We start from the raw sequence: 14,665 nt of genomic DNA on the forward strand, positions 1-14,665 counted from the left end.
GCGTATGACGTTGTTATGGACGACACTTTGACGGAAAACCTGTTACTGTTCACAAAGACCGCATGCAACACAATCAAAGAAAAATGTCACCGATGAAAAAATAAAAAAACATTGAATTAATTCTTTAAATTGTCTATATTATACTTTCATATTATATTTCTTTCCAGCTGTTTTTCGATGTTGTATTTTTTAATATCTCCATGGTAAGTCATCTGGACCAAGTTCAACAAAATTTGGCTTGTCGAATCATATTCTCACTGCAGGTGCAAGGAAGCGTCACGCCCACAAGAAGCGCATCAGTGATAATGCGCATACATGCGCAGCAGGGTCTAAAAAAAAACAAGGAGATGGATAACACGATATTGCTTGTCTTTTCAACAACCAAAAAAAACAAACATTATCTTACTTTTTTAAACGGAATAATGGCTGCGCAAATAAAATTTAAAATTAAACCCAATAAAAGTTGTATTATGGTTTAATGTTTTCTTCAGTTTTGGTTACGACGCCTTAAAAAAACGCGGCTGCGCATAGTCTAACCACAAGTTCCCCTCCTAAGTCAAAAGAGAGCCAGATAACTGATGAACTCTACTTCATCTTTCATTTTGACCGCCTGGTCCTGAAAGGTTACTTAATAATGGAACTTTTTTGCCGGTTTTTTTTGGGGGGGGGGGGGAACTATCATCCTTGGCCAACTCCCCCCCACCCTCCCTCTTTCTTATGACCGGTCCAAGAAATTATCATTATCAGCAACAGCTACATAATAAAGAATCGAACATTTCTCGTGCCCACACATTGAGTTTGCTCAAACTAAACATGTATCATAATGTTGGCCTAGTAAACATGTATCATATTTTTAGCCTGGTAAACCTTTTTTTTTTTGGCTTGAATTTTTTTAAACATCATTTTAATCCACCTATTAATACAAGTGGAAAAAAACATAAAGTAAAATTTGTAGTAAATTTTTAGATATGACGTTACCCCTACCCCGGTCGTTGATTGACCTATCAGTTATTGAAAATATTCAACTAAACGTTTTTTGTCTCTGTAAACTCTGCAGTAAGTGCCACTCTCCACCCCCCCCCTCCCCCGGCGATAGCTTTAAAATGTTCACTGTTAATAGTACAGATGTTATTAATCCAGATTGATGTAGCATTGTTTTCTCTATAGTTAGTCAATCCCTACCCCCTTGTGGGAATCGTCACTTTGTTCTTAAAATACTTTTTAACTCTAATTAATCATTCATTGAACTGGCAGTATTTTTTCTATCTATTTTGCATTTTTTTTTGTTTTGGTGTCACCTCCCCCTCGCGACGCCTCTGATCATAATGACATATTGGCATAGTAAACTTGTATCAAAATGCTATGTTGGCCTACTCTAATCACTGACCCAAATGGACTGAGGATGACGTAGAACCCACACGTGAGAATCGCCACTGGCCAGCCGAAGAAAATCAGCGCCAGAAACCATAAGACGGACCTCCAAGGATACGCTGTAACAAGAAGGGTGGTGGTAAAAAGTAGATCAGAAAAGTAGATCATGTTGATTGTGGGTTGGTTGTTAAAAATAGATCGTGTAGGTTGTTGGGTTGTTAAAAATACATCATTATGTTTTTGGGTTGTTAAAAATAGATCGTGTACGTTATTGGGTTGTTAAAAATAGATCATTATGTTGTTGGGTTGTTAAAAATAGATCGTGTAGGTTGTTTGTTTGTTAAAAATACATCGTGTAGGTTGTTAGTTTGTTAAAATATATCATGTAGGTTGTTGGGTTGTTAAAAATACATCATGTATGTTGTTGGGTTGTTAAAAATACATATGTATGTTGTTGGGTTGTTGATTAAAGTAGATCATGTATGTTAAGTTGAAAAGTGCAGATCGTGTATGTCGTTGAGCTGTTGATAAAAGAAGACGCATGTTGTTGTGTACATTAGCCATACCCCCCCCCTCCCTCACTTCCCACTGCCTAATAAAACTACAGTAGAGCATTCCCCCCTCCACATAGTGGGTTATGCTATTAACAGAACCCTAGGTCAACTAGTTGCCCGGTCAACTTTCGTGTTTCCCGAGTTGACCGGTCAAGTTGAACTGTTGAACTTACACCGGGGCGGTGGCTGGTAGACGGACGGTGGGTAAGCCTGGTACCCCACAGCTGGTGGGTAGAAGGGGTACGGCTGGACGGCAAGCATTCCCCTGATGTTAACGCCACCACATACGCTGCTGCTGCTTTAAGTCTGGCATTGAAAGAGGACACGGTTAATGCAATTATTATCTAGGTCTATTACCCGCATCCGTTAATTTATCTATTAGCCCCACCCGCTTCTTCTGAAGAGATGCATGAAAAAAAATTCGATGGGCTATTAACTTTAAAATAAAAACGGTCTACATAATTTTATGCGTTCTATGCTTATAAGGCCGGTAGAAGTCTATATTAAAATATATTATTCTATAAAAACAGATTAAAAACATAAACATTTCCTTATAAATAGTGGCTTACCGTCTGCAACACCGTTCCGGGAGTATCGCCAACTTTATATCCGGGTGTTACCTTTTACGATACACGGCAGTCTACAGTAACTTAAAATTAGCCCGCTAACTTTTGTTACTTTTTTACATTACATTATGTCTTTTCTGCATGGATGGTATAAAATTGTCTTAACCGAACGCAGACATATTAACCCACGGTTTTCATGTGGTGCTTTTTGGTGCAAATCGCAATAGCTATTACGCTATTCTATAGAACACTTGAGCTATTGAATATTTTCCCCGCAAAAATGCAAAACATCCCCTCCCCAACCTAACATTAACAACATAAAAACCACGCCTCCTCCAGCCATTACCTACGTGTTTTCACGTAGTAAATGAATGGACCTGTAAAACATACACAATTCGCCTGTAAAACATACACAATTCCCCTGTGAAACATACACAATTCGCCTGTAAATCATACACAATTCCCCTGAGAAACATACACATTCCCTTGTAAAACATACACAATGGACCTGTAAAACATACACAATGGACCTTTAAAACATACACAATTCCCCTGTAAAACATACGCAATGGACCTTTAAAACATACACAATTCGACTGTAAAACATACAGTATTCCCCTGTCAAACATACACAATGGACCTGTAAAACATACACAATGGACCTGTAAACATAGACAATTCCCCTTTAAAACAAACACAATTCGCCTGTAAAACACACAATTGACGTGTAAAACATACATTATATATATAAATATATATATATATATATATATATATATATATATATATATATATATATATATATATATATATATATATATATATATATATATACGCACACACACATATATATATGTATATACATACATACATATATATATATATATATATATATATATATATATATATATATATATATATATATATATATATATATATATATATATATATATATATATAAAGCACCGCTATCGTCAAAGCCCCGCTGTGGTCAAACCCCCTTTGGTCAAAGCCAGCCCCTATGGTTAAAGCTCCGCTGTGGTCAAACCCCCTATGGTCAAACCCCCTATGGTCAAACCCCCTATGGTCAAACCCCCTATGGTCAAACCCCCTATGGTCAAACCCCCTATGGTCAAACCCCCTATGGTCAAAGCACCTAGGCCCGCTGAGGATGTGTGTTCGTTTGTATTTGTGTTTGATTGCGTATGTGCAATATTGCGGTATGTGTCTGTGTTTGTGTTTGCTCGTTAATCAATTGAATCAGGTATGAATATTTTATTTGCTCGTGAATCAATTGAATCAGGTATGAATATTTTATTTGCTCGTGAATCAGTTGAAGCAGGTATGAATATTTTATTTACTCGTGAATCAGTTGAAGCAGGTATGAATATTTTATTAGCTCGTGAATCAGTTGAATCAGGTATGAATATTCTATTTGCTAGTCAATCACTTGAATCAGGTATGCTTATTGTATTTGCCAGAAAAAAAAAATGCGTCTGTACTTAATCAAACAGGGTTTAGACAGGAAACTTATTTTGATGTATGTAAAGCTCAGTCTCTATAAGACTGTAAATCCTATTGCTTTAATTACACATGCGTGCAAGTTATTTCATTTATATCACAAACTTGATTCATAGTGAACACCTTAACATAACATTCTTCATAACAATAAACTGGTTTATATTTAATGCTTACTTGCTCATTAGCAATGTAGCTATAAGCCAACCAGAGTTAAGGTATGAAAAATACTGAAATGAAATATTGAAATATAAACACTGCATTGGAATTTATTAAATATTATTTAATAAATAATGTTTTATTAGAATAAATGGACGTTTTACTGTTATTTCGCATCTGACAAAACAAATTAAATTTTCAAAGATTTACAAGCAACACTTATTATTACAAAACTCAAAATCACTTTTTTAATACTTCTCTGAATTCTTAGGTGGTTTGGTCTTTATTCACTTAATAACATAGGTATAGCAGTCATATATTACGGCACTTGTTAGAATACCTAAAACGGCCGTCCACTTGGTCACTTGTTAGAATAGCTATAACGGCCGTCCTTTTCATCACTTGTTAGAATAGCTATAACGGCCGTCCTTTTCATCAGCTGTTAGAATAGCTATAACGGCCGTCCTTTTCATCACCTGTTAGAATAGCTATAACGGCCGTCCTTTTCATCACTTGTTAGAATAGCTATAACGGCCGTCCTTTTCATCACTTGTTAGAATGCCTATAACGGCCGTCCATTTCATCACTTGTTAGAATAGCTATAACGGCCGGCCACTTGGTCACTTGTTAGAATAGCTATAACGGCCATCCTTTTCATCACTTGTTAGAATAACTATAACGGCCGTCCATTTCATCACTTGTTAGAATAGCTATAACGGCCGGCCACTTGGTCACTTGTTAGAATAGCTATAACGGCCGTCCTTTTCATCACTTGTTAGAATGCCTATAACGGCCGTCCATTTCATCACTTGTTAGAATAGCTATAACGGCCGGCCACTTGGTCACTTGTTAGAATAGCTATAACGGCCGTCCTTTTCATCACTTGTTAGAATAGCTATAACGGCCGGCCACTTGGTCACTTGTTAGAATAGCTATAACGGCCGGCCACTTGATCACTTGTTAGAATAGCTATAACGGCCGTCCTTTTCATCACTTGTTAGAATAGCTATAACGGCCGGCCACTTGGTCACTTGTTAGAATAGCTATAACGGCCGGCCACTTGATCACTTGTTAGAATAGCTATAACGGCCGTCCATTTCATCACTTGTTAGAATAGCTATAACGGCCGTCCATTTCATCACTTGTTAGAATAGCTATAACGGCCGGCCACTTGGTCACCTGTTAGAATAACTAAAACGGCCGTCCACTAACTCTACAGGGAACCTAGATGTAAAGACCGTCCATTTTGGCACTTCTTAAACTAGAAATATAAGCCGTCTACTCAGTGGCGTAGCGAGGTCGGGTGTCACCGGTTGCGGCACTAAGTGGTGTCACCCCCCAGAGGCGTAGCGACCCTTCCCGGGGACAAACTTTCAAGTTTTCGATTTGCACCCCCCTCAAACTTTCGATTTGCACCCCCCCCCCTCAAGTTTTTCTCTATATATTTTGCTAGTTTATGCCTTGGTGTCACCCACCTAAAAGGTGTCACCCGGTGCAGTCCGCACCCCCCGCCCACTTCCCTCGCTACGCCCCTGCGTCTACTATGTCAATGTTAAAACAAGCAATGACGGCCGTCTAATATGTCACTAGTCAACCTGGCCATTATGGCCGTCAACTTCGTCATTTGCAAATAACAGTTAATAAATCTTCTGTGAAATAAATAATAAAGGATATAAAATTGAATAGATCATTCTACATTCCACAAATTAAATTAAACTACTGAATAATTAATTAAAATTCCACAGCGAGAACATTTCGAAATGAGCAGGTATTACAAAGGTCTTGCCAATCGATAAATGATACGTGTCGTACCACCATTGATGTCCTTTTAATGAAAGCTTGATACACATAGGCGGATCCAAATGATAAGTAAGTGGGTAGCTTTGCGAATAACCGTCCCCTGGGGCTCGCCCGCTTTGATCCATACAGACAGAGTAAGCTAGTTAAATAAAAGCTTGCATTAAAAATAAAGTCTTATTGTTTGTACTTTGTGCTAAACTTAGACAGATATAAAAAGGAGGTGAATTCCAGAAATTTCCAAATGTATTCAGAATTTTTAAAATTTGTTTTTTTTTTTAGCAATTAAAACATCGAAATGCAACGCTTGCATTTAGTTATGCGTGTTTTATTGTCAGTAATTGACGTAATTGACAATGCTGTCTAAATATGTGAAATCGTGTATATATATATATATATATATATATATATATATATATATATATATATATATATATATATATATTAACAGTTAATGTTAGTTAATTTAACTGTTGTATACGCTACACAGGAGTGTCGTTATCAACGGCATGCATATAACAACATGCACATAACAGCATGCATATAACAGTATACACATAACAGCATACATATATCACCACTCAGTAAACCTTCCCTAGGCACGTAGAAATTCTCAGGATATAACGATATGGATAATTCGTGGGGCCAATTGCAGGCTACGCATTGAAATACGGAGACGTTTAAAATTATATTTTTCAGGTGTGTTCAGCTACCTTCTCCCCATGGTGATGGTCCTAATCATTTGGACACAAATATCAGGTAACTTTTTACCATCATTGTCTTTATGATTTGGACGCAAATATCAAGTAACTTTTTACCATCATTGTCTTTATTATTTGGACGCAAATATCAGGTAACTTTTTACCATCATTGTCTTTATTATTTGGACGCAAAAATCAGGTAACTTTTAAACCCTTTCAGGACCACAAGGATTGCACGCATAGTTTAAATTATCTATGCACACAATTAGTAGTAAAATAACACGTGAATTTAAAAAATGTTAATAATGTTTTCCGATACCTTAAACAGTTTTTGAGACACAGCATGGGGCATGTGTGTCCCTATGGGCGTCAAGGTAAAATTATTGAAAACAGGTTGCGTTGAGAGTCATGTTAATATGTTTATTCTAAAAGTGATCAAACGTTTGTTTGTTGTTCTGGTACATTAGAAATTGAAAATATCAGTAATTTGAACACATTTATGTCCTTTATGAGTGTATAGTCATCTATGAATGGAGCTTTTGGAAGCAGTTACGTGATGTTATGTAACATACACGAACATGGCAGATATCACACATATTGTCCGCTCTGTTCTCTCTCAATCTTTTCTGTTGCACCTTGTGTATAACCTACTTCGTTTTTCTTCCTTGTTCATGTTTTGGGCAAGACTAGATCTATTGATGATAATGATATGTGTCAGATTCGGATCTAGGACATTACCAGCCCGTCAACCCCCCCCCCCCCCCTATCCCCCGATGCTGAAGAACCCTGATCTTAACCCCAAACTCCAAGCCTAAATCTAACCCTAACAAAAAACCCTAACTCCAACTCTATACCTACATTTAACCCTAAAACTAGCCCTAATCCTAACTTAACCCTAGTCCTAGCTTATCCATAACCGGATGAGGGGTAATTGCTCGGAGGTGGTAATTTCGGGTGGGGGATGTCCGAGGGGTAATTGTAACTATTAACGCTCCCTCTGAGGGGAAAAATCTAGTGTATATCGTTAATCTTTTGTGCGCGGTGTTTTAATAGTCTTATACAAGGTAACATGTATTTTATGAAATGACAGCGCGGCATGTTAAAAAATAATGCGCGGCCGCGCAACCATAGAAATATATATGACAACAAAACTATTTCATATGTACTAAAAGTAGCTTTATTTATATTAAGTCTATCATGTAATAAATGTTTTAAACAAATTCAACAACTCTGTGTTATTCCAATTTCGTTTGGTGATAATTTGAAAATTTGGGACACATGTGTCACTTTGGGTATCAAAGGGTTAACAACATTGTAGCCTCAAACGAAAAGAAACTCAGTAAAATGTTTGGTAATGAAAAGCCGCAACAACTCATACGATACTGTTTGTTTCCTTGCGGCAGTTTGCTCTGTACCTGTGGATGATTCAGATGTGGTAAGCAAAGACGGTGAAGCGAATAGGATGAGTAAAGAGGAAATAAGAAAAATCCTTAGCCAGCCAAAGAGCTGTAAGTTCGGCAACACTTTAATTTTGTTACTTGATTTAAATATCAGTTCTTGTCAAAATTTTCAGTTAGGACAAAAAAAATAAAAATAAACAACAGCAGTTTGACTGTGACTTATGTAAAGGGCACGCGAAACAGATCCGCCTTCCTAACAGTCAACGCTTTGAATGGGCTCTTAGAATCATCGTGTTCATAACCCCATGAGCAATAGTCTATATATATAATTTTCTTCATGGAGACAATAGAAAACACCACGCAGCTTGGCCACCACCCTCATTCCCACCTATCAGGTGAGCTGTGGTTCACCCCGAATGTTTACAATCGCAGAGCCGGGTTAGTGACGGCTATTAGGGGTAGATAATTTAGTATTAAACGATTTGAAACGAAGGGGAGTTAACCATTTCTGATTGATCTTTAATTGGTCAGTAAACTGCTGCTTTCACTAAGCGGGAGGGGGGGGGGGGGGGGTTGTAGGGAAGGCTGGAGGGGGTTGGAGGGAGGGCGGGTGGGGGGGGGGGGGAAGGGGTAGTGTTGAATTCACAAATTATGAATTGCTGATAAGCAGAATATAAAACAACTAGATGGCGGCATTTAATACGTCGCGGGTCAGCGCGTATTACATAATTGTTGTCGACGGCTTTGAATTGGGATATTTATTACGGTTCGTCCCATGCCGAACTTTAAAATAATCGCATTGTAGAATAAAACAGTTAATGTCTTTCAGAATTAAGCATATAGTTCACTCAAACGAATTATCATTTTATTTGATTGATAAGAAATTTGTTCTACACATTTATTCACTGTCGCTTTTCTTATTATTTTAAAGCTTTATATTAAATTTAGAATAAATATAAATACATTTATATATACATTTTTTTTCTATTTTATAGTCATTATAGACAGTTTGGACGCTATATCTGTACTGATCACAGATTTTCAGTCATTTTTCCCTTTTGGGGGGGGGGGGTCAGAAGAGTTTAAGTTAATGTTTTATATAGTAAAGAATCATCTTTAGGTCTAGCGATTCATTGAGTTCATGTTTCTTGATCTCGACTTATGAAGGGAAGGTGTGGTCAGCACTTTGCCCAGCCTTCGACTCGAACTCGAGACCTACGGGTCAGCAGCCTAGCGATCGACATAAAAACATTATAAATTTTATCCAATTTCGCCCTGGGGGTGAGAAAGCTGATTTGGGCGTGCTCCGGAGACATGAGTGGAAAAAAGGAAGTAGCATGTAGGCTTTAAAGCTTTTTAAAATAATGTATTTTAGTGTCATTTATCTTCCATACCCCTCACCCCATTATTGTTTCATATTTGCCTGCTCCATCTTGTTACACCTCAGATTGGGATCTTTCGTATCGTCCTAAACATGGTAAGTTAACTAAGAAGTTCAGTTGTTAAGTATACCTACTCAACACGTATGTGCTTTTCCTTATATTTAATTAATGAAAACAAAAAGGTCGCCACTTGAACTAGTCCATAATTAATGCTTCTCCCTTGAATTTTTAACCCCGTTAAATTTCTCCATAAAATATCAGACCTCCCTCTCCACCTCCCCACCACCCCCACCTTCTAAATGACAGCTCTCTTTAGTTCAGTTTTTAAATATTTCTTATTGTTAATGGCGTTATTTCCTTTAATAAATTGATAGTTTTGAAGTGAAAGCAGTGTTTCGTTTTGGGGAGAAAGGAAGACATTTCGAGTTTGGTGCACACGACCAATTTACACATCCTAGTCAAGTGGTTAGTGCTCTATTGGCGTGCTTGAAGATGGTTTTTATTTTTCAAACCTCCCTCAAATATCCCACAGACCTCTCACAAACCTACCTGTTACGCTGAGTGAGTGGCTTTGGTTATTTGATTCAATACCATTTTGTCTTAACCACTTCCATATGGAGATGTTGTGCCCACAGACATGCATCGTACCATCATTCACCAACACGACATAGACGACCACCAATCAATGAGAGGAACGCAGGCTTCTTTTCCTTATCTTTAATTCTGTACTCAACTCACGTACATCCTTCCACCAAGGCCAAGAAAATCATTCTCACTCACGCACAATCCCCAGCAACCAGTCTATATACCAGAACATCACTGTCGCACCATACGCGTCATCACTCCTTGCGTTCAACATACCTTTCGCACCAACATTCATTCGCGCCGATCTATAGTATAGATCAGGGGTCTCCAAACTACGGCCCGCGGGCCGGATGCGGCCCTCGAAGTCCTCTCATCCGGCCCAGAGAGATCTTTTTGTCCAAGGAAAAATCGTTTGTTGGAAATGGCTGAACTACTTTGTCCAGAAAAATCAAATAAAGGCCTGGAAGAAACTGGCCCCCGAACTTAAATTTGATAGTTAATGCGGCCCTCGGACTGAAAAGTTTGGAGACCCCTGGTATAGATCATAACATGCATCATAACACTACCATTACATCAGCATAAACGTTTGTCCCCCTCTGTTGCAAGTTTGACGCCATTTAGTACAACTCCCAGTTTATTTTTACTTTCTCTTATACAGAATATAGAGGAGGTATAGTAATCTTGCACAAAAATCACATGAAATTTTGACAGTTTTTAACGTTTTACACCTCAGGATTTCATCATATATGGTGTATAGGGGACTTATTTAAATCGGGCAAAAAATTGACTGTCACTTATGTAAAGGCCACGTGAAACTGATCCGCCTTCCAAACAGTCAACGCTGTGAATGTGCTCTGAGAATCATCTTGTTCATAACCCCATTAGCAATAAATTATAAGAGCCGACCCGCGGCGCATCATACGCCGCTATTTAGATGTTTTATTTTCAACTTTTCAGTAATTCATAATTTGTGAATTCGACAGTACCAATGCTGCCCCTGAAAATATTTGCTTTAAAACACTATCAGCAAGTCGTTAAGCACAATTACCCCCCCCCCCCCCCCCCGTGAAAGCTGCCTCCTATCAGTTACCTCCCCTAAGTTTAAAATCGTTTCAAACTAAAGTATCTGTCCCTATTAGCCGTCACTAAACCCGTCTCTACGATTGTAAACATTTAACGTGAAATACAGCTCACCAGACCATGTGGGGGAGGGGGTGGTAGGGATATGCCTAGAGAGGAAGAGAGGGGGTTGCTAGGCGCGCTTACAGCTTGGTGTTTTCTATGGTATCCATGATAAGAATTATATATATATATATGTATTCTCTTCGAATTATATATCTATATATATAAAATTCTCTTCATGTTTACAATAGAAGTGATGGCTATTAGGGGCAGATAAATCAGTTTTTAAACAATTTGAAACTAAGGGGAGGTAATTATAAATTATGCTTAATCTGCTTTCACGACGGGGGGGGGGGGGGGGGGGTTAGGGGGGCGGAGAGTAGGGGGGGTGTAATCGTCCTAAACGAGCTACTCTACTGATAGTGTTTTAAAGCAAAATATTTTTAGTCGAAGCTTTGGTAGTGTCGAATTCACAAATTATTAATTATTGAAAAATAGGAATTAAACTAAATAGCGACGTATGCTACGTCGCGGGTCAGCTCGTATTACATAAATTGTTGTCGACGGCTTTGTGTAGGGATATTTATTACGGTTCGTCCCATGCTACACAATTTAAAAATCTCACTGTAGAATTAAGCAGTTAATGTCTTTCAGAGTTATGCATATAGGGTATAACTCAGATTACATGGCATAAATACCTTAATGTTACTAACAATAAGAAAATAATTGTCCATTAGAATCAATTAAATTTAAAAGCGTTGTTCGCTCAAATGAATTATCATTTTATTTTATTTAAAAAGATATTAGTTCACTATCGCTTTCCTTATTATTTTGAAGCTTTATTATAAATTTAGAATAAATAAAAATACATTTTTATAAATGTTTTGTATTTTCTAGTCTTACGTCAAGACAGTCTGAACGTTATATGTGTTGTAGCAAAGACAGTTTGTTCAGTCATTTTTACCCTAAGGTCGGGGGTCGGAAGAGTTAAAGTTAATTTATTATATACTAAAGAATCCTCTTTAGGTCTAGCGATTCATTGACAGTGTTTCTTCCAGACTTTTTTCTCCGGGGGGGGGGGGGGGCGCACTTGAAATTTTCGGGGGGGGGGGGGTAGACTTTCTTCGGGGGGGGGGGGGCGGCTGACACTGTTAAAAGTATATATTTTCTATATAAATTATATAAATTTCATTTCGTTCGGGGGGGGGGGGGGGGGCGGATAACATTTTTTCGAAGAGATGCCTGGAAGAAACTCTGTTCATTGAGTTCATATTTCTTGATCTCGCCTTTTGAAGAAAAGGTGTGGTCAGCACTTTGCCCAGTCGTTCGACTCGAACTCGTGTCCTACGGGTTAGCAGCCTAGCGATCGACTGCTATGCCACGCCGTCCCACATATAAACATTATAAATTTTATCAAATTTCGCCCCGGGGTGAGGATGCTGATTTGGGCGTGCTCCGGAGACATGAGTGGAAAAAAGGAAGTAACCTGTAGGTTTTAAAGCTTTTTAAAATTAAATTTTATTTTAGTGTCATGTCTCTTTCTTACCCCTCACCCCTTTATTGTTTCATATCTGCCTGCTCCATCGTGTTACACCTCAGAATGGGATGGTTTTAAGTCGTTGGAAGATGGTAAGTTAACTAAGAAGTTCAGTTGTTATGTATACCTTCTCAACTTGTATGTGCTTTTCCTTATGTTTAATTAATGAAAACAAAAAGGTCGCCACTTGAACTAATCCATAATTAATGCTTCTCCCTTGAATTTTTAAACCCGTTAAATTTCTCCATAAAATATCAGACCTCCCTCTCCACCTCCCCACCACCTCCACCTTCTCATGACAGCCCTCTTCAGTTCAGTTTTTTTACTTTCTCGTATATACGAAGTATAGAAAAAGTATTGTTATCGTGCAAAAAAAAAAAAATCGAGATTTTTACAAATCTCGACGTTTTACACCTCACTGATACGGAAAAACATAATTTTGCAATCTTGTCCGTATGTCTGTGTGTCTGTGTGTGTGTCTGTGTGTGTGTGTGTGTGTAAGCACGATAACTTGAGTACCGTTACAGCTAGGTTGATGAAATTTCAAATATAAGTATTTTATCAAAATCGTAGATCCGTTTCAACTTTTGAGCGATTTCCAATAACCGGAAGTGGTACTTTTTCTACTTTCAATTTTTTAAAAGCCTATAACTTGAGTACTATTTCAGATAGATAAATGAAACTTGATATGTAAGTAAAAGATCTAATTCTCTACCTTCTGTCAAATTTTGAGTAATTTCCGTTGACCGGAAGTACTTATTTACGCTATTTCCGATTTCTCAAAAAACGCATGTAAATTTATCAAGTACTAATAATATTACGCACTATTATGCACATCTTTATTTAGCGTTCTCTAGGTGTGCATTTCTTTTTTCTACGAGATTATATTCTATTTTTAAAAAATTGAGTATTTAAAATGGATTAAAAATCATGTCTAGAAGTCTATATCCCGAGTTGCCATCCCCCGTAGTGTTATATTAGAATATTCGAGAAAGTTTAGGGGAGATCACTCCCGGTTTATTTTTATATTTCTTATTGTTAATGGCGTAATTTTCCTTAATAAATGGATAGTTATGAAGTGAAAGCAGTGTTTCGTTTTGGGAAGAAAGGGAGACATTTCGAGTTGACACAACCACAGTGCACATTGCTAGTCAAGTGGTTAGTGCTCTACTGATGTGCTTGCAGATGGGTTTTATTTTTGAAACCTCCCTCAAATATCCCACAAATCTCCCACAAGCCTTCTACAAACCTCCCACAAATCTCACACAAACTTCCACAAACCTCCCACAAATCTCCCACAAACCTCTCACAAATATCACACGAACATCCCACAAATCTCTCACAAATCTCCCACAAGCCTCCCACAAACCTCCCACAAATCTCCCACAGACCTCTCACAAACCTGCCATTACATCAGCATAAAGTTTGTCCCCCTCCGTTGCAAGGGTCACGCCATTTAGTACAACTCCTAGTTTATTTTTACTTTCTCTTATACAGAGTATAGAGGAGGTATAGTAATCTTGCACACAAATCATATGGAATTAAATCTCGACGTTTTACACCTCACTGATACGGAAAAACATAATTTTGCAATCTTGTCCGTATGTCCGTGTGTCTGTCTGTGTGTCTGTCTGTGTATAAACACGATAACTTGAGTACCTTTACAGCTAGGTTGATGAAATTTCATATATAAGTATTTTATCAAAATCGTAGATACTGATCAACTTTTGAGCGATTTCCGATAACCGGAAGTGGTACTTTTCCTACTTTGAATGTTTCAAAAGCCTATAATTTGAGTACTATTTCAGATAGATAGATGAAATTTCACTTGTAAGTAAAATATTTAATTCTCTACCTTCTGTCAAATTTTGAGTAATTTCCGTTGACTGGAAATAGTAATTTACGCTATTTCCGATTTCTCAAAAAACGCATGTAAATTTATAAAGTACTCATAATATTGCACACTACGATGC

The 14,665-nt window shown here is 37.7% G+C and overlaps 1 long non-coding RNA gene across 1 annotated transcript; it reads right to left on the reverse strand.

Annotated features, from left to right (window-relative positions):
* Positions 1-8: 8 nt before the first annotated feature.
* LOC131940912 (uncharacterized) lies at positions 9-2,669 on the reverse strand. The gene is made up of 4 exons (XR_009386593.1): positions 2,495-2,669; positions 2,099-2,231; positions 1,388-1,490; positions 9-329 (listed from the first exon to the last, which is right to left on the reverse strand). It is a non-coding gene; the product is annotated as an uncharacterized LOC131940912 (long non-coding RNA).
* Positions 2,670-14,665: the final 11,996 nt, after the last annotated feature.

The sequence above is a fragment of the Physella acuta genome, unplaced genomic scaffold, assembly GCF_028476545.2.
Source record: "Physella acuta isolate Inbredline_101_S28 unplaced genomic scaffold, ASM2847654v3 ptg000025l, whole genome shotgun sequence".
In the NCBI taxonomy this organism is placed as follows: domain Eukaryota; kingdom Metazoa; phylum Mollusca; class Gastropoda; family Physidae; genus Physella; species Physella acuta.